General features: G+C 51.8%; 1 protein-coding gene across 6 annotated transcripts in view; it reads left to right on the forward strand.

Moving 5' to 3' along the window:
- Positions 1-19,170: 19,170 nt before the first annotated feature.
- The window catches only part of NDEL1 (nudE neurodevelopment protein 1 like 1), a 43,501-nt gene continuing 42,292 nt past the window's right edge, over positions 19,171-20,379 (forward strand). For 3 of the 6 annotated variants that reach the window (XR_007768730.1, XM_050919400.1, XM_050919401.1), the window contains exon 1: positions 19,787-19,940. The gene's annotated coding sequence lies outside the window, so the exon portion shown is untranslated. Of the gene's footprint in view, positions 19,261-19,786; positions 19,941-20,379 lie in introns of those variants that run through there. The other 3 variants (XR_007768731.1, XM_050919403.1, XM_050919402.1) reach the window with 3 other exon arrangements.

Below are 20,379 nucleotides of genomic sequence, written 5' to 3' on the forward strand. Positions count from 1 at the left end.
CTTGTCTCCACAGCAGGGCCCTGTCTCCCACCACTCTTCCCATGGTGCCAGGCAGGGCCGGCTCCAGGCACCAGCGCAGCAAGCAGGTGCCTGGGGTGGCCCTATAAGGGGGGCAGCACATCCGGCTCTTCGGCAGCGGGTCCCTCAGTCCCCCTCGGAGGGAAGGACCTGCCGCCAAATTGCAGACGAGTGCCGCAGCCGATTGTGGCTTTTTTTTTTTCTGCTTGAGGCAGCAAAAATGCGGAAGCTGGCCCTGGTGCCAGGAGACGACTCTCCTGTCGGATTCCGATCCTGGCAAGCCTGGCAAGGTCCCTGTGCACTTTTGGACAAGGGCCTCTTCATGGAGTGAGGTTTAGCACTGGTTCTTAGGGCTCCTCCTCTCCTCAGGAGAGAGAAGAAATGCACCTGGAATGACATGAGCTCACCATCAGTTTACTGAGGGTTCTTGTGCATCTCAGAGGGGAATGCCACTCTCCTATGATAATCCCTGGCACTGGCTCTAGCTGGCTCCCTGTTTCCACTCTAAAGCTCTGTGATCAGATGCAGTGCAAGGATGATACCTGGGACATTTTATACAGTGCTGGGGCACAGTGCTAGCCAGAGCATGCCCCAAAGAGCTTCCAATCCACATGAGCCAGGAGAAGACCTAAGAAGGCAGACAGGGTCAGGCAGGCTGCAGGAATTCTCCTGAGGCGAAGCAAGGAGGAAGTGTTGCATGGACAGATGAGCTGTAAGGAGGGATGTGAAGGAGGAGAGAGGCTGGTGCAGCCAGGTCCCTTGTAGCAGTCAGTCCTGAGAGCAGGGATTTCCCTGTGGAAGGACCAAGCTCTGCAAGGCAAAAGCTCCTGTGGTGGAGCTCCACAGAGATGAGGACCCTCATTTACTGCATTGACTTTGGAACCTCCTTATTTACGGGGTGACCCACTGAGAGTTCAATAAATGGGGCGATTCAGCAAAGTGGGGTTCAGTGAATACTGATTCTACTGCATCGTTAGCCCCTTTTTGCAGATGAAGAAACTGAGGCCCACATCCTTAAAGGTATGTAGGCACCTATGAGAGTTAAGGCACCTAAATACCTTTGAGGATCTGGGCCAGAGTGACTTGCCCGGGATCTGACAGCAAACCAGGGGCAAAGCTGTGACTATAAAGCAGAACTGTTGCTACTCTTTGTCCTGTGCTCTGCAATCCTTCCCGTACTTCAGTTCTCCCTCAACTCACTGGGAATCCCTGTGTGTGATCCTAGCGGAGGTTTCTGGGCCATCAGGATAAGAACACTCTTAAGAGGTCTAGCATTGTGCTGAGTGGTAAATATAATCTCTCCTAAATAAATAGAAAGGACACTGAGTTCTTTCTGTTCCGAGACTACAAATAACTGGAGCTTCGCTGGGACACTACGTTTGTAGTCTTGGCACATACAGTGGCAATTTCTAGTGATTCCTGGTGTCACACAAAGCAGTTTAGGAGCTTAACTTGCTTTCACAATGCAGTTGCATGTCAGCAGTTTCTTGGGAAAGGTGCCAATGATATTAATAGATTGGCATAAAGAATTGACAATCCTAGGAATTACTGATCTTCTCCCAAAGTGTGTGTGTGTGTGTGTGTGTGTGTGTGCACATACATGAATGTGTATTTTTGTATGTGAGTAATTTTCTGTGCTATTTCTGTCAAATCTAACTCCCCGTCCCACCCCACCCCCAAAGATTTAGGCAGCATTATCACTGATAATATACTCAGGGACTGCTGAAAGGAGAGCTAATTCCTGCTTAACACAGTATCCAGCTGATCCCTGATGGGTGCTTTCTGAGCAGTTTCAGCTCTTCCAGGCACTGGGAAATAGGATTATTATTGCCAGTGTCAAGGAGACCTTTGAGTGTGATGCTCTACTCATTAAAGCTGGCATGTTCATTTCAGCCATCTGCAGAGCTGCCTCCTTTGGATTCAGCTGCGTTTGCTGATTCCATTTATACATCTATTTCCTCTAATTCTCTCTGGCTCTGAGTCTGAAGGGACCATGTGGTTTTTTTGCTGGCTCTAAACCTCCATCAGGCTCAGCTGTCAGCTCAGTAACCCATGTGTGGGAGGGATGTTGGTGATTTCTTCACTAGCAGATCAGTGCGGGAAACCCCTCAGTCACAGGGCCTCCAGAGCAGGTGATTCCCACACAGGAGCAGGAAGCCTTTGCACTGGTGGGGTTTCCTCCTTGATCATATGCCAAAACATCCCAGAAGTAGCAGGGTGTTTGGTCCAAAGAGCCTGCAAACCCCTAGAGTCCAGGACCAACTGCAGAGACCCATCATCCCTGCATTGTCGCCTGGTCCCCACGCGAGGGGAGTGGGAGCACGGATCTGCTCAGGCACCCCTAGCTTCCCCCACTGGCAGGGGAACTTCCAATCCATGGTGGTGGTGGATGCCACATGAATCACTGCTGGCTTGGGATTGCACCAGGATTTCCCATTGGGATGGAGGGCATGTTTCTCTGGAGAAAGGACATCCCTCCAGCCCCAGCCCCACTAAAGCTGTGAGAGACTGAACCCCACAGATACCCCACAGAAGGGTGCCTTGCAGGTCAGAGGGAAAGAGAACAGTGCACTGCAGAGCACACCCCCTACAGATCGAGTCCTCGTTACTGTTATTATATGTGTTATTGCAGTGTCCAGAGGAGGCCCCACTGCATTGGCTGTAGATATGGCCTGCTCCAAAGTTTGCTATCTGGTCTGCCTGCAGAGGTTAAAGGAAGCATTGGACCTCCTGTTTTTTAATTTAGATCTATTGAATGAGATAGTGGTATCTATTGGAGTGACAGACAGACAGACATAGATAGATAGATAGATAGATAGATATTGATTTTCAAAGGCACACATGGTAGTCAGGCACCTAAGTCCCAATGACTTTCAAAATCTTCCCCCAGGTAGATCGATTCTATAAGTGAAAGACACAGAGCATGTCACCCATGTCAGTGGGTGGGTTTTCACTCCATCAAGCCCTGTAACATCTCTCTGGTACAAAAAGAGGAAATCCCCTTGTTTTTTAGACAAATGCCCCTACCTGTTAGCAGCAGGGGAGACCTGCTGTTTCTGCAAATATTTGTGTCACAGCTCCAGTCCTTCCCCTTGTATTGTTTGAAAGTGGGCTTTAATGTATGAAAGCAGATTGGGGATGGGAGCCACCAGCTCTGCTCTCCCGCGAAAGCGACTTTTTGGGCCTGGCCATCAAACCTCTCGCAGCACAGAGACGGCTCTTTTTAGGGGCTCTTTATCCACACTGTAGTAATTTGTCTCTGGCAGAGACCCATGAAATTTGCATTTCAAAAAGCGAGCTCTGCAGACGGAATATCAATGGCTTTCTTTGGACTCCAGGACACGAGGCCTTTGAATGGGAACTCCTGGGAAGTGGTGCCCAGTAGGGCTCTCTGAGGCTTGCTGAGCTTTGAGAGATGCTCTCGGTGATCCAGTTGCTCCAGTGTCCAGTGCACAAGAGGGCTCACACTGTATGGGTGGACTATAATCCTTCTAGAGAGACCTGATCCTCTTGGGGCTCAGCTTTATTGCCAGCCTCATCCATATAAGTGCTGTGCCAGTGGCTCCCAAACTTGCCCAACCAGTGGCCACACTGGCCACATTGGTGACTCCTCTGACACCTAAGGTCTGCACTAACTGGAGCAGTTTGCAGCCACCCTACACGTAATACCCCAGGGCTGCCTGTGGTAACAGCTCAGACACATGAGTGGGAGGGGTCACTGATGGAGCAGGGCATGATGGGAGATGTAGTCTCCACAGACGGCACTCGGTAGGGTACATTGCAGATTTTTTTGCCCTTCATTAATGTCCCTGGGGCTGTTCTTTGCCCAGCACTGGCTTGTTCTTTATAAATGCAGGTAGCTTGATCTTAGGGCTGGTGTTGGTGAGCAGCTTATGCTACCACCTTCAGCCTCCTACAGCTAGGGTAGCGACTTTGGTTGGACATATTCCTGGAGGTTTCATCACATGACATAATCTTTCATTAAAGATTAATTTTTAATTCCAGGACAATCCTGGAGGGTTGGCACCCCTACCTCCAGTCTTTGGGTGCTGATGAGTTTGGTGTATTTTATACAAGGGATGGAACAGTCTAACATGGAAACTCTGTATTAGCCAGGGGTCAGTGAAGATGCTACGTAGACAGAGTAAACTCTCGAAGCACTATAGCGAGCCATGCTCACTGCAGCTCAGGGAGGAGACAGAAAAATAAGAGATGGAGCCAGCCCTATACCCTGGCTCCAAGCTTCCATCGTCGGGGAGTTCTGATCCCGAGCTTCATGGCTGCAACTTTTCTTTATAACGGGATGAAACAATAGCCCAGGCCCCCTGGCATGAGGGTGATGTGCAGTGGGAAGAGGGCTGAGGATTCTGCTCAGAGAAAGAGGCTGGTTGTGAGTGGCAGGCTCTGTGCTGGGGAGTGGACCAGCTGAAGGTGTGCGAGGGAATGGATCTACAGTGGCAAGGAGGCTGTTTGGTGTCTGGGGTGAGGGTCTGCATTCAGGAGAAGACCTACTGTGAGTGTGTTTTGGAAGGACACTGGTTGGGACTGGCGGTGGGGGGCTGATTCTTGGGAGGAGGCCGGCTGGAGGTCTGAAGATGTAGAATTGGCATGCACCCTAGGCTTGCAGCAACCAGGCCTGAGCCACGCAGCCCTTCAGCTCCTGTGTTTGCCCCTTGAGGCCCAGCCATGCTGCTCCAAGCTTGCCTAAGTGCTCTCACATTGATCCTCCCTTGTCTCAGGCCATGGCTACACTTGAAACTCCAAAGCGCTCCCTCCCAGCGTTGCAGGTACTCCACCTCCACAAGGGGATTAGCTTACAGCGCTGGGCACTGTCTACACTGGCGCTTTGCAGCGCTGTAACTGGCTGCGCTCAGGGGGGTGTTTTTTCACACCTCTGAGCGAGAAAGTTGCAGCGCTGTAAAGCGCCAGTGTAGCCATAGCCTCAGCCTCTGTGCTGCCTGGTTTCAGAGATGGAGCAAGAGTTTGAGCCATACACTGGGCACTCCCAGTCCATTTTGCAGACCCCACAATCCTCCTGTCATTGTTCCACAGCCTAATCAAGGTGACTGCTAGGACGTGCCTCCTTCAGGGACAGATGTCAGGCTCCCAGGCAGTCCCTAGGGAGTCCTGGCTCCAGCGCGCAGCTCCATTATTTTTCTTTTCTTTGCACACAAACTAAACGAGAGAACTGGCGCCTGTGGCCACGCTGCAAGAGAGAGACAAGTTAATGTCCTGTTCTCCCCCCTCCTGAGCGAGCATGCAGTAAGTCTGCTGTGTGCCATGCATGTGCGAAGTGGCACATGTCCAAATGTGGAAACCCTCTCACTCCAGCATCATTAATCACACTTTCCATGTGGATAGAAAATAGCTCTTTCTTGGTTTTTACAGATGGCCCAGGAGCTTAAATACAGGTTAGCATCGTTCCCCCTGCAACAGAAACATTGCCAAAAGAGCAGATAAAGCCAGAGTGTCCTAGAATTAGAGATGGATCATTCAGGAGATCAGAGCCACCATAAAATGTGAGTCTCCCACCCAGGGCAGGATTGTTCCCTCTGCTGTTAATTCTCCAGCCAGGATGGAGCTGCCAGTGCTCCCCTTGAGAGACCGTCCCACCTCCAAAGCCATCTCACTGTCAGAAAGTTTTTCCTGAGCTTCAGCCGACATCCCCGATTCGCTCCATCCCATTTGTTCCCGTTGCACCCATTTGCACCACACTAAGCCTCTGCCTGGAGGAGTGATTGCAGCCTGTGTAGGTGCACTCGGTGCTAGCTTTGAGTGAGTGCTCACGCTAAAGTAGCTGCAGCAGCGCAGGGGGCAGCATGGGCTAGCAGCCCGAGTGCAATCCCGCCCAGGGCCTGGGCTACACATTCGTGTGCCTAGCCTATGCTGTTGCAGCTACACTGGCCTATTGTTAGCACACTGTCTTGAGCAAAGCTAGCCCCGGTATGCCTGTCTGTGCTGTCCCAATTGCAGTGTAGACACACCTGCCCTGGCCCTTCTCCAGATACTCGGGTGATACACATTTAACTCTTTCTGTTTCTCCTCATACATCACTCCCCGCACCCTCCTCACTCTTCCCCAGTTTGCCAATATCTCTCTGGTGATGAGATGCCCAGAAATGGGTGAATGTCCCGGGGTGGCTGTACCAGGGCCACATATGGAAAGACGGTTGCCTCCCTGGATCAGGGCCCCGATCCTGTGAGGTGCTGAGCTCACTGGGATTTGCCTGCGCCCCGTACCCACTGTCTCTGCCAAAGTCTCTCTTAGCATCTCTGCCTCCCTGCAGCCTCCTCCTCCTCACAGAGTGGCTGTGTTTTGAGTTATGTTTCCCCAGTCTGCCCAGCAGCTCAAATCCCATTGAGCTGTGTGTAGCTCATGAATCAGACCACCTGCTCCTGAGTGGGAAATGCCCAGCTGGGGGAGTCAGTTCAGCATGTGGATAGAGAAGCAAAGGAAACTCCCGTTGTCCTCTGGGACAGGAGTTAGTGGCAGTGCAGAGGGTTGGGGCCTACCAACCACACAGAACCAAGGAACTATGGGAAATGCTGCCCGGCATCCCACAATATGAGGGCAATAACCCTCCCCCAGCTAGCTCTTCCCCTTCTCCCCATTCACCCCCCCACACACACACACTCTCCTGCCCCCTGTTCTCAGGGTTTGGGGCCAAGCCCCCTGGAGCCCTACCCCTCCTCGGGGCTGTGTGTGTGACCGAGGTCCTCACATGCCTGAGAGGGGGAGCAGGGCACTGAGGGTCTCATCTGCCCATTTCTATTCCCCAAAGCTGTGCTAGTCCCAGTCAAAGCTTCTGTCCCCCTCTCTGGCTCCCAGCAGAGTGGAAGGCCAGAAACTGAGGCCCCAGTACAGTGGACACACAGTTTGCAGTTTCATTTAACGATTTACAGACTGTCCATTAAAAAACCCAACCATGCAGCCCCTTTCCCTGGCACCTAGTGCTAGCCATAGGGGCTGTGGGCAGTCAGCAGCGCCTCAGACAAATCCTCCAAGAACAGTCCCATCCATTACAGCCCAAGGTTTGCCCCCCACAACCCCTCTGGTCACCTGGATAGCCCACTCCTGCCATCCTTCAGTGAGAAGCGTGTCCCTCCTGAGCCCCGCAGATTCCACCCCCCAGGATCCCCCTCCATGAGATGCTCACCCTCACCCAGACAAACCCAGCCCCCCATCACATGCACTCCTCTCTCTGTGAGACATCTGTCTAAGCCTCCATCCTGGGACCCCCATTGGTAAGACATCCCCCCCTCCATGGGATCGCTCTTCTGAGACACCCTCATGTCTTTGTCCCCAGCCCCTTGAGTGCTCCCTCCCCCCCGTGAGACCCTCTCTCAGGAGAATACATTTAAGCTCTTTTTTTCTCGGGGTTTTCAATGGACGAGTTTTGCTGGGGAAACACAAATCCGCCATGGCCAAGAGGGAGGCACGGCTGCATTGTGCAGGAGCTAATGCTAAGTGACTGCGCCTTTGTGAGGCTGAGATCTCAGTGCCCCCTGTAGAATGCGTGGGAACGACTCCAGATTACAACAGGGCACAGGCAAAACATACCTCAATGCAAACATTTACTTAAAATCAATGTTAACCAGGCAGGCAAGCCAGACATCTTGGGAAACATGGATCCCAACACTGCCTCTTGGTTAGCAGACTCAAATTCCTGTGGGTCACGACAACTAAGAAGATGTTTTGATGTGTCAGTTGCTGGAAGGGTTTCTGCCCCAGTGAGACTGACATGGCGTCAGTCACTCTCATCCTTGTGATGTTATGTCAAAGTCATCCTTCAGAGCCACGTTTCTGCTAGACATGGCATTCCCAGACAATTTGGTCAAGCCGGAATTCAGATCAGGAGTATGATCAGGAATTAGAGAGTACAAAAATCTTGTAGTGAGCCATTCTAAACATAGGAAACTCAGAACTAGGATTAAACTTAAAAGCAACCCAAACATTGGAAAAGAAAAATATTCCGAGCTGCCCTATGCTTTGAGCTTCCTCTGTTAAATCAAATTTGGAGTTACAAAACTATACAGGCTCAATCTTGCAAGCCCTCCCTTTGAAATCAATAGGAGTTCCATGTGCAGAGAGCTTAAAGGGTCATTTAATACTATCACATGGCACTTCTAGAGTAAGAATACTCTGCTTCTATAGCCCTTTCCCCACATAGTTCCCAAAGCACTTACAAAGGTGGCCAAATGATAATATTCCTGTTGTACAAATGGGGAAACTGAGGCACTCTGAAGGGCCGAAACTTATCCAAAGTCTGTGAGCTGGCAGAGCTGAAAATGGAGCCACAGGCTGATGCTCATAAAAAAATATTGGCATAATTTAGGGGCTTTGTATTTCATTCCTCTTCCTCGCCTCCCTCGTTAGTGGGACCTGTATTGCAAAGAGTGCAGTTCAGGATAGGTCACAATAGGAATAATATTCACATGTGCTCTGCTATGCTGAAATAAACATACTATTCAGCCATTCTGTGCAATGACAGTAACCTGCAAATGTGATTTTCTTCTGTCTACGGCTCTATGCTCTTCCTGCTTCTGTCTCATGGGTCTGTAGTGTGACAATGTAATCAAATGTATTAGACAAATCCTGCAACAAATGTGTTTGGGATGCATCTAGAGCCCGGATAGGGCGCAGCCTCCCCACTCAGACCTGGGTACATTATTCATTTCTCTTCTTGCTTTAGATTTCCGATGCAGTAAGGAAGCCCATACCGAGCTAGAGGTGCCCTTGACATTCTTCAGGGATATACTGTGCACGTGTTAAATAAACAGACTCCCTTAGTTACTTCTAGCTCATAATATTGCAGCCATAGCAAAGATATTAAACAATTCAAGCCCTCCAATGAGAATCGCCCCCCTCCAGCCGCCTCTGCTGCCCAGCCTCACATATCTTCCCCTTCCTCATGATTCAGGGGGTGCAGGGAGAATCTGAGGGTTTGCAAACTCGGGTCAGTATAGACCAAGGGATGGAGTGAAATCCAAAGGTGCTGGGCTCAATCGAAAAACACTCTGCCGGCAGCCCTCTCTTAAGGTAGCTCAGGTATCTCCACTGACTTCAGCTGTGGCGGTTTGCCTCTCTCCCTGTGGCCACCCCTGGATAGAACAGTTTTGCATACAATTGTAGTGGTCAGAATAAATTGAAATTTCAACTTCTGCAGCTCCCTATTCATTTATACAGTGCAAGAGTGCCTTAGCATTGAAATACGCTGTGATCTCAACTGGATGAAAATCTCAGGCCAGATCCTGCAATCCTTCAGCCAAAGCTACACTCAAAGCAGCATTGGGCCCATTGACTTTATACTGGGAGTTTTGCATGAGTAAGGACTGCAGAGACAGGCTCTCACCTGGGAAGTGTTCAGCAGAGAGCCACAAGAACAATTCAAGGTCTGGGAAACCTGCCTTACAGTGAGAAATGTGAGCAGCTCAATCTAATTTACTTACCAAAGAGAAGGATGTGAGATGGATTTGATCGCAGTCTGCAAGTACTTACATGGGGAGAGGATTTCTGATGGCAGAGGCCTCTTTGATGCACCAGCCAAAAGCATAACAAGATCCAGGGGTTGGAAGCTGAAGATAGTACAATTCAAACGGGAAATAAGGCACAATTAGAACAAAACAAACAAACAAAAAAACCCACCACACAGTGAGGATAATTAACCATTGGACAACTTTCCAAGGCATGTGGTGGTTTCTCCATCACTTGAAGTCTTTAATCAAGATGGGATGTTTTTTCTAAAAGATCTGCTGGTGGTTCAGCCAGAAGTTATGGGCTCAATGCAGAAGATATTGGGTGTCATTTTCTGGCTTGTTAGGTTATCTTAATAGTCCCTTATGGCTTTCAAATATACTGATCTAGTTTAAGATTATCTGGACAGGGACCTTGTTAGAGGTGAATTTTACTGCTGTAGAGCATTCTTTATATCCTTGGCACTATATAATAATACAGATCATCACCCATTAACCTTCTGTCTGTTTCCAGGGTTTGTTATGTGGACCATACTTTCAGGGCCGGTGCAAGGAAGTTTTGCACCCTAGGCAAAACTTCCACCTTGCGCCCCCACCAGCCCTGCAGCAGCTCCCTGCCCCCCCCTCCACCCTGAGGCACCCTCCGTCCCCACGGCAAAAAGCCTGGGAGGCAGGAGAAGCGGAGCAGCAACTGCGCAGTGGAACCTCCTGGCTGCCGGCGGCGCACTGACCCAGGGGAACCCCTGGGCTGGCTGCTGGGGCGGCACGCTGACCCAGGGGAACGCCTGGGCTGCTGGCAGCAGCTCAGACTCCCTCTCCCTCCCAGCGCAGTGTCTACTGAAATGCTTTAAAAAAAATTGGGGGGCACTGCTTTTTGGCACCCCCAAATCTTGGTGCCCTAGGCAACTGCCTAGTTGGCCTAAATGGTAGCACCGGCCTTGCATACTTTGTAGATGCAGTCTAACATAGGCGACATTTGGAGCTTTCCCCTCAGAGAAGCATGAATGTTGTATTTTACTCTGTGTTAAATACTTGTCGCTGGTCAAGAGTGTTGAGCCGTCAGCCCTGGAAACACTATAGCATGGGAATGGTTTAGCATGGGCAGGAATAGTGCCAAGTCCCATACCCCATCCTGCCCTGCCCCAAACCAGAGAGATCACTTTAGGGCAGTGGTCCCCAAGTTTTTTGTGACCAGTAGCACATTCATGTTTTCAGAAGAGCGTGGCGGGCACCAACAATTTTTCAAGGCTTATTTTGTATTTGTACATTAAATAATACAAAAAAATATATTTAATGTTACATAATATATGAATCCAGAGAGAAGAGAGAAGCCGGAGAAAAGCCGTGAGGACAGAGAACACTGGTGCCCGCAGCCCTGGAGTACTCTGTTCCCAGCAGGCGCCGGGCCCCAGATTCTTTTCTCTGCTGGGCACTAGGTGGGCCCCGCATCTGCCAGGGACCGAGAACACCAGCACCTGCAGCCCCAGAATTCTCTGTCCCCGGCAGGCGCGGGGGCCGCGGCTTCTCTCCAGCTTAAGCTGCGGCCCCACACCTGCCAGGGACCAAGAACACCGGTGCCCGCAGCCTGCAGCCCCAGAGTTCTCTGTCCCTGGCAGGTGTGGGGCCGCAGCTTCTCTCTCCTGCTGGGAACTAGGCAGGCCCCACACCTGCCAGGAACAGAGAACACCGTGCCCGCAGCCTGAGTTCTCTGTTACCGGCAGGTCCCCTGCTGGGCACTAGGCGGGTGCACATAAATGCCCTGGTGGGCGCCATGGCGCCCGCGGGCACCACGTTGGGGAGCACTGCTTTAGGGAGAAAGGAGAGTTCACTTTTCATATCCATTTGGTGCTTTGTCTCTGCCGAGCTATAACTTGGTTCCGAAGGTGCCATGGTACATGTAGCACTTGTTGGTAAGCTCCAGGCAGACTGATTCTGTGTCTCTTTGACCCCAGCACACTCTGGCTTCTCTGAGAACAGAAGTGAACAAAATGTGGCCCCTGGGTGTGGCTCATACAATTCTAAAATGTGACCTAAGGTGACGCATAGGGAGAATATTGGCCCACTTGGATCCATAGAGCATGGCCTGCTGGAACCCGCAGTGTCTGCTGGCTACTCTTTGTATTAATTAAAGAGGAGAGCAGCTCTAATTTGTTTCCTTTTATGCAAATTAAGAATGACTTTGGACCAGTGACAAGTTGCCACACAGCCCTCAGTTGGGCAAAGATTGGGCATCTCCCTGTTCGAAGGCATCTGTCACTACTGCATCTTTGCCCTTTCTGTACCCAGGGATTTCAGGCCACGGTCACCATTTGATCTCATCTGTTGAGGGCATTTTTAATGGACCCCTTTGTATGCAGACAGGAACTTCGCGTCAGCCTATTCAGCTTGAAACGTGACCTTCCCTGGTCACTTGGGACAGGCCACAAGCAATGGCACCGCATGCAGCTGAAAGGAGGCTGTAAAGTGTGACTGTGACGTACCAGGCAACGAGTGACAGTGACTGATGAAGGGTTTGTCTCTGAGGCTCAAACCCTCCCAGAGACTGGCTCATGACCAGCAGGTCACCTGAAGCCCAGAGCGTCTCACAGCCTCTCCCAGTGGTCACTTGTTCCACTCTAAGAGGGCTTTGATGGGATAGGCAAAGCAGCTACATTATCTGTGCATATTTCACATGGTGATATGGGGAGCAGGGACAGGGGTGGAAGGCCCAAGAAGACAGACAGGCCAGTGGCTGGTGCACTTACCTGGGACTGAGGAGACCAGGTTCAAGTCCCAGCCCTACCACACGCTCCCTGCATGAGCTGGGTAAGGCCTAGGGCCATAGGACTAGCAGGGCCCACCTGGGACATTGAGTCTAGCCCCTGCTATTACAGGCCACCCTGTCACAAAATCACATAGGCCCAGATCCACTTATGCGTCTAAGTCGCAGTTTTAGGCACCACTGTGACTCACAGAACCCCACACTTGGCTGCCACGTAACCCTGTAGGTGCCCAAACTTGGCCCCTGCCTCTGGGCATGTGCGCTGCTGCCTTCCTTTAGGTATCTGGATGCCTATCTCCTGCCTAAGCCCCAGAGCCATCCACAAGCTGGGGGAAGACAAGTGGAAGAGCACTTTGCTTACCTACAGGGCCTGGTCTGGGAGGGGTCTTCAGAGGCCACTTCCTGGCTTGAGTCCCCCTGGATGGAGAGCAGCACCTACCTTACAACTGTTAGCCCACTGGTCAGAGCCCCCAGGGAGTGAGGGACACCCTGGTTCAATTCCCCCTCTGCCTCACGGGGAGGAAGGATTTGAACAGGGGTCTCATTTCCTACATCTCTCAAGGGAGTGCTCTAGCTACTGAGCTGTGGGATGTTCTGATGGGGGAGTAGGGTTCCCTCAGTCTCTCCGTGTACACCCAGGATCCAGTCCCTCTGCTCCCGTGATTTTTTAGTGGTTGGAGCATTTTCTTGAGAGGCGGGAGACCCGAATTCAAATTTTTGCTCTCCATCAGGCAGAGGGAGGAATTCAACCCAGGTCTTCCACATTCCAGGTGAGTACTAAAACCACTGGGCTAAAAGTTACACAGTGGGATCCACCTTCTACCCCTCTCCCCACTGCTATGTGAGGAGTAAGGCAGCCTCCTAACTCCAGGGTAGGGGTTCCCAGTCATGGATTGCTAGCAGATATAGGTGTGGGGACACTGCACCCCATATTCTTAACAGTGATATTATGATATGATTATGGCATAATTATGATGTATTTGGTACAAGATGGGTCATGTGAGATGTCATTGGAAACGTTATGATTTGCTGTATATGATTATCCTATTTGTGTGCATGTATCATTTTTGTATCTAAACTTAGGAATATTGACTACGTATCTGTATGACACCCACAACTAGCCCTCCTGGTATAACAATGAAGAAGCCAGACCACATGACTCTGGGCTCCATCTTGGGACGTCAGTGTTTTTCCACAAACTGAGTTTGGGACAAAAGGTTCCTGCCATATGATAAAGCTATATAAGGCAGGGGGAGTGACATCGTTGGTTGTTTTTCACTTCTCACACAAGAGGACTTCTGAAAACACTTCAGGGACAAAGACTGAACTGGGGGAAGTGCTGGACTCAGGCTAAAGAGATTTCTAGCCTGTGTAAGAAAACCTGGGGATTCCAAGCTGCAAAGCAATTGCAGCTTGTGCTTTAACAATCTGCAGTCTGCTTGTATCATCAGCCAGGGTGAGAATTTGCTAATTCATATTCTATTTTTCTAGAATCTTAGGCTGAGTTTGTTGGTTTTTTTATTTACTAGGTGATCTACTTTGATTTGTTTGCTATCACTTATAATGACTTAAAGTCTTTTTGTAATTAATAAACTTATTTTATGTTTTAATCTAAACCAGTAAGTTTGGAGCGAAGGGCTTGGGAATCTTAGCTCAGGGGGCTGGTGCATTTTCTCTCCACATTGAGGGAGGGGTGAACTCTATGAGCTTATGTTGTACAGTTCCCTGTGCAATGCAAGATGGTATAATTTTGGGTTTATAGTCTGGGGGGAGGGGCGGGGGCAGGAATCCTAGGCTGGGAAACTGGTGGTTATTTTGGCTATAGTCTCTCCGTTGTTGGTTCATGCAGTGGTTGGTCAGAGAGCCTGCATGTAACTGCAGCTGGGTGTGTCCCTACCTGTGAGAATACTGGAGGGAGTTAGGAACAGGAGCAGGTTTGTAACTTGTCACAGCAGCACAGTGAGAGAGGGAGCCCAGGCTGGTGGGCCAGAGGGCTCAGTGGTACCCCAGTTCCAGGTGGCACCCCAGGGGGAACCTGTCACAACGGGCACCTACCTGCAGCCCGACCTAGGTGCCAAACTCCAGGGGAGGGCAGAATTTAGCACACACCCCTGTTGTTGGCATCCCCACTGACTGGCTGAGGTAGCTCCCTACCTAGCGTACTGGCTTTTGTGGATCCCATTCTTAGGTGCCTGTCTCTCCCTGTGCATTGGAGAGGGAGTCCGAGGGCCTAACAGCTTTGTGGATTGTAGCGTCGTTCCTGTGACGTTCTAGGTGCCGCAAAGCTGACCATCGCAATGCCTAAGTCCCATTGTGGATCCAGGCCCTAGTCTCTTGGTGGCTCAGTTCCCCATCACCCAGGGATGCTGTGAAGACCAATAGGTCAAAGCTTGTGAGGTGCTCAGATACTCCAGACATGGGGCTGTATAGCAATCTAAGGTAGAAAGTGGGATTTGGGGGAAGAAGGCAGAAGACTGATGGCAGAATAGGGAGAAGGGTGGGGCACGTTAGAGAAGGGGTAGAAAGGGACTAAATGTTAGCACACAAAACTATATTGTAATTTCTCTAACTGTAGAGATTGTGAGGAAGGGCTTGGCAATAGGGTGGCCGTGCAGCAGGAATGACAGTGAAACCACGCGTAGCCCTGCTCATAGCTCTTTGCAAAACATGAATTAAGCTTTCCAGCAGCCAAGCAAGGCAGGTAACTATCTTCTGCATGTCACAGAGGAGGGAACTGGAGCACAGATCAGCTAAGTGAGTCACACAGAAGTCCATGGGAACTTGTCCTGGGATGTATATTAAGCCAGATCCTCAGCTGGATATACCACTGTGGCTCTGTTGAAGTCAAAGCAGCAATGCCACTGATGATCTGACCCACTATTTATATTGTGGTAGCTCTGAGAGGGCAAAGGCTCCATTGTGTTGGGTGCTGTACAAACCCACACCAACCCCGAGGAGCCCAGACCAGTGGTTCTCAAACTTTTCACTAAGGCATCCCACAAACCGTGTTTTATCTTTTTTTATGACCCACCATGGCATATATGTAGCCTCTGCCCCTAATCCTGGTTCGGTACATAGGGGAGGCTCTGGGGGCTGGGGTGGAGACTGAGCTCACCCCACAGCAGCAGCTCTTGTCCTATGGGCCTGGGCCTGGTTCCCCTACTCCAGGTGTTGTACTAGGAGGTGCCAGTGAAGGGTGAGCACTCCCTGCCATACCACCCCCAACCCAGGACCTTCCCTCCACACCGGGCTGGAAGAAATGAATGTTTGCCTAAGCCAGGGCCCAGGGATGGGTTAAGCAGGCCCTGGATGTGACGACCTTCCTGGGACCCATCGCTTGGGAAACACTGGCCTGCAGTCTACTTTGAAACAAGACACAAGTGAGTGTGACAGTAGGTGGAAAGGAGAATGAGGGTGATGGCAAGACCAAGCAGTTACACAGATTATGTACTGTGCAACTTAATGGTGCCAAACCAAGTGCATAAGAAAAACCCTGGGAGAGGGCTGGCAGCTAGTGGGCTGGGGGAAATGCAGGCAGATTTGGCAGCTCAGAAAACTTGGGAGGATGAGGGAGTGACACTGGGGCTGGGATCTGCTGGTGCCCTCACCCCACTCTTACTAAGAACAGGAAGCAAGACTAAAAATCAGTCAACATTTTCCAGTTGGAGCAGGCTGATTTATTGTAGTTATTAGCTGGATTTGCTAGTCTAGATATAGAAGGTTCCACACATGTCACAGCAAGTCTCAATACCGCACTTGCAGTAAATGCCCATTTTGTTATGATGTCAACTGAATTTTTTTGCTTTGCTTCAACACTTCCCCCCCCCCAACCCAACGGCAGCCTCCATGGCTCATTCTCTTATTTTATCATGACTTTGAGGCCAGCCAGCTCTTTTGGGGTCCTGGGGCTTCTCTTTGCTGTGTCCAAAAGCAGAGTTTGTATCCCAAAGCATGCAAGGAGCAGACTAAACAATCTGGAAGTATTGTTGAAGTACTGAGATAGGATCCAATCCACAGTTCCAGTATAACTAGTAGAGATGCTGGGACAATCCAACAAAACAGGGATCTGGCTTGTCTATGTAATCTGCCAGCTAAATTCTTATACCAGGCTCATTGCCAAGATATCTCAGTGCCTCACTCTTACTACCCTCCTCTGTCTTCACTGGTTTTCCCCAGACCGGGCATCTGAACTTTCAGATATTGACCAGACACTAACTTTCCTAGCGACAAACACTCGAGATGTGCAATGTGATCGTCACAGGGTTTCAACTGAAACAGTGGGGAAGACCTGAAACACATAGGCAACTGTCAGCTGCTCTGTTTCCTGACTTTAACCGCATTTCCTGTCCTCCACTTCCCCTTTCATAGAGTGACTGAATCTTGGTCTCTGAGAAAAGCAGTTCCTTTTTGGTTACATTTACTGAGTCAATAGGATTCCAGACTGGCCACAGATCCTACACTGGGCACAATACTGCATTTGGCCCAATTGCACACTCCCTTACAGCTAAGGACCTAGGCGTTACAGTGGACGAGAAGCTGGATGAGAGTCGACAGTGTGCCCTTGTTGCCAAGAAGGCTAATGGCATTTTGGGCTGTATAAGTAGGGGCATTGCCAGCAGATCGAGGGATGTGATCATTCCCCTCTATTCAACACTGGTGAGGCCTCATCTGGAGTACTGTGTCCAGTTTTGGGCCCCATCCTACAAGAAGGATGTGGAAAAATTGGAAAAAGTCTAGTGGAGGGCAACAAAAATGATTAGGGGGCTGGAGCGCATGATTATGTGGAGAGGCTGAGGGAATTGGGATTGTTTAGTCTGCAGAGAAGAATGAGGGGGGATTTGATAGCTGCTTTCAACTATCTGAAAGGGGGTTCCAAAGAGGATGGAGCTAGACTGTTCTCAGTGGTAGCAGATGACAGAACAAGGAGCAATGGTCTCAAGTTGCAGTGGGGGAGGTTTAGGTTGGATATTAGGAAAAACTTTTTCACTAGGAGGGTGGTGAAGCACTGGAATGGGTTACCTAGGGAGGTGGTGAAATCTTCTTTAGAGGTTTTTAAGGTCAGGCTTGACAAAGCCCTGGCTGGGATGGTTGAGGATTGGTCCTGCTTTGAGCAGGGGGTTGGACTAGAAACCCTTTCAACCCTGATATTCTACAATTCTTTGCTACAACCTCATTTCCTCTCTAGTTCTATAGTCCGGCAACCTCTTTCCCACTACCGTAGACATGGCCCCTTTCACTGCCTGCTGTTGCTTTCACAGGGTGGCTGGGCCATCTCACTCGCCCAGTAGGATGGCAGCTGGAGACATGATACTAGGAGGAGGTCAGAACAGAAGGGAATCCAATATTGGGAACACAGCTAGGAGCAAGCTGATGCAAGAAGTCTGTTATCACAACTATACGATTTATAACTGTGTGCGGGTGGGGTGGGGTAGGGGGGAGAGAAGGAGAAATGCAGGGGATCCTTCTCATGAGATCCCAGCTGAAGAGTAGGATGACAGTGGGGATGAGGGTCATAGTTGTGACTTTTTGTTCTCATAAATCCATTATTTCCCTCCAAATGCACCATAAAAATATGTATCTTAAAAATGCAAGAGCAAGGGGAGAATGAAGCATGCCACAAAAGTTGAGCAGTGACCAGGGAATGTTTTACTATGAGCATTGGTGATTCCCTTGGAGTTTTCATGTGGTTAGTCTTACGTGGGGATTTACCAAACTGCCAATCATTTTTCACAGGAAAACTAAAAATATTTTTTGTTAAAGTTTCCTTTAAAATAATAAACGGGGTAGGGGGAGAGAATGGGAGGGTTGACAAACGGCAGTTTTGGTTTAAGTTTTTGGTAATTTTTTTAAAACAACCACCCCCCCCCCCAAATTTTAACCAATGTCTGGTTTTTCTATCAAAAAAGGGAAAAATAATTGAAAGTAACTTCTACAAAAGCCTTTGTTTGACAAAAAAGCCATTTTTCTATCAAATTTGTTTTATCAGCTCTCAAGATAACACGCTGTGCTTCCCTCACAGCATGTCTGGAAAGGTAAAACAGCCTGGCTCTTTCACACTGCAGAGCATACCCAAGCCAAGTTTCTTTCTCTGCCACTCCGGGCAGCCTGTGAGCTATCGCTGAGCGCAGCGCGGCTCCGTTTGCTCAGTCCCCGCCCTGCCTGCGAGGAACGCATCGCTGCTTTGGTATCTGAAGCACGAAGGGTGATCTGAACCCAGTCCCCTGGCGCACAGGAGCAGGGCTACCCAGGGGCTGTGCTCTGGTGCCAGGCAATCGCCCTGCTTTCCTCGATCCCCTCTGACCCAGCAGCCCCCTCTCTACCTGCAAGCACCGCTCGTTTCTGCGCCTCCTTGACTTCCAGGACAAGGCCAGTCGGGATCATCCCGGCGGCACCCGGGCATACCGGGGACGGGGGGCGAAGCGGCCCAGCCAACCCCTAACTGGTTTCTAGTAAAGCCTTGGCCAGCTCACAGCTGCCCAGTCCCAGGGGGACCTGCCCACACATTGCCCCCTTTGCCCCCCGCCCCGAGGGGTTTTCCCATCGGGCCAGCAGGGGCCCTGGCATCCGTCTGACCCGCGCTAGAGCGGGCCCAGCGCAGCGCAGCCCACCACCCCGCTACCCCATTGGATTTGCTGCAAACACCCCCACCCCAGCCGGGCTCCCTCGCTGCAGGGGAACGGCAGACCCCGCCCCGGCGCCGGCCACGTGGGGCGGAGCAAGGCCCGAACCCCCCAGGCGCTCAGGGGCTGGGGAGGGGGGGGGGTCTGGCGGCTGGAAGCCGGTTCCTAGCCCCGCCCCGTATATTAAACGCAACCGTAGCTCCGCCCCCACGCGGGCGGGTCTCGACCAGCGCCTCGCGGCTCGCTTATGATGTGCGGCCCAAGCCCCGCCCCTCCGGCCTGCCGTCACAGCGGAGGCCCCGCCCCCGCGGAGCCCGGATGAGGCAGGCTTCGGAGCCGGGGGACGCGGCGGGGGAGATGCTGCTGCCGTGACAGGGGATGCACCCGGGTGAGTCTGGGCCCGGTGTCCGCTCCGGGGCGGCGCCGGCCTAAGTGCGGGGCGCGGGCTCGGGAGGAGGCGCGCGGGCTCTTCAGCTCTGGGGATGAGTGTGTCAGTGGGGGGCTCCGGGAGCGCAGAGGCGGCGGCGGGCGGGCGGGCGGAAGCCGGGAGGGGCGCTGGGGTGGGGGCTGCCGGGGAGCCGGGCTGGGAGGGAGACGCCCTGTGGCGGGGACGGAAGCCGGGAGGGCCTGGGGGTGTCTCTGAGGCTCGAGGGGTTCCGCAGAGGAACACGGCGGCCGGGGCAAAGCGGCGCCTTGGAGGAGAGGAGCCGCGCGGGTAGCGCTGGCCGGGGGCGTACGGTGGCCGGGTGGCCCCACGGAAGGGTCCGCGGTTTCCTGCTCACCGGATTGGATGTAAATTGACAACGGGGCAGATCCCGCCCCCTCCTGCCATTGGCCGGGGTCGGAGCCCTTACGGGCTGCCATTAGTGACGTTGTCGTCACTCACCGGCCGCGCCTGGGCAGCGATCCCTCAAGCCGGCACGGCCGGAGCCTCCCGCCGGAGCAGAGCGCAGCGGCCCTTGGCCCCCCGGGGCTGGTGGCACCGCGACTCGGGCCATCCTCGCCTGCCCGTGGGGGATGCAGTGGCTGGCGGGGACCTAGGGGATGTAGGGCGCGGTGACTGATGAGGTGTGTGGAAGTTGGGGGACGTGGGGCGCCCATGGGTGGGAGGCACAAGCTGGGGGGTTGTGGGGCACAGGATCCCCATAGGTCGGTGTCATGGCTGGTGAGGGTGTGGGGGCATGAGATTCCTGTGGGGGTTCATTGATGGGGGGTGTGGAGGCTGGTGGCATGGGGTCCCTGTGGGGGTATATGAAGTGCAGGGTCTCCATGGGCTGACAGGCACCGTGAATAAAATGAGGTGCAGGGTCCACATGGATGGTGCAACGGTTAGGAGGAGCAGGGAGAACATAGTCACTAGAATGTATATTCCTTTTTGCATGTGATTTCAATATTCTGGGTAGCGGATGTGATGCTGACTATGCCTGAGTGCTTACTGTGGATAGACATTTCATTCAGCATTGTGTCAGATAGTTGTAGGTAAAACATGGTCCTAGTAGATTTTCCC

This window comes from Gopherus flavomarginatus, chromosome 12, assembly GCF_025201925.1.
Source record: "Gopherus flavomarginatus isolate rGopFla2 chromosome 12, rGopFla2.mat.asm, whole genome shotgun sequence".
Classification (NCBI taxonomy): Eukaryota; Metazoa; Chordata; order Testudines; family Testudinidae; genus Gopherus; species Gopherus flavomarginatus.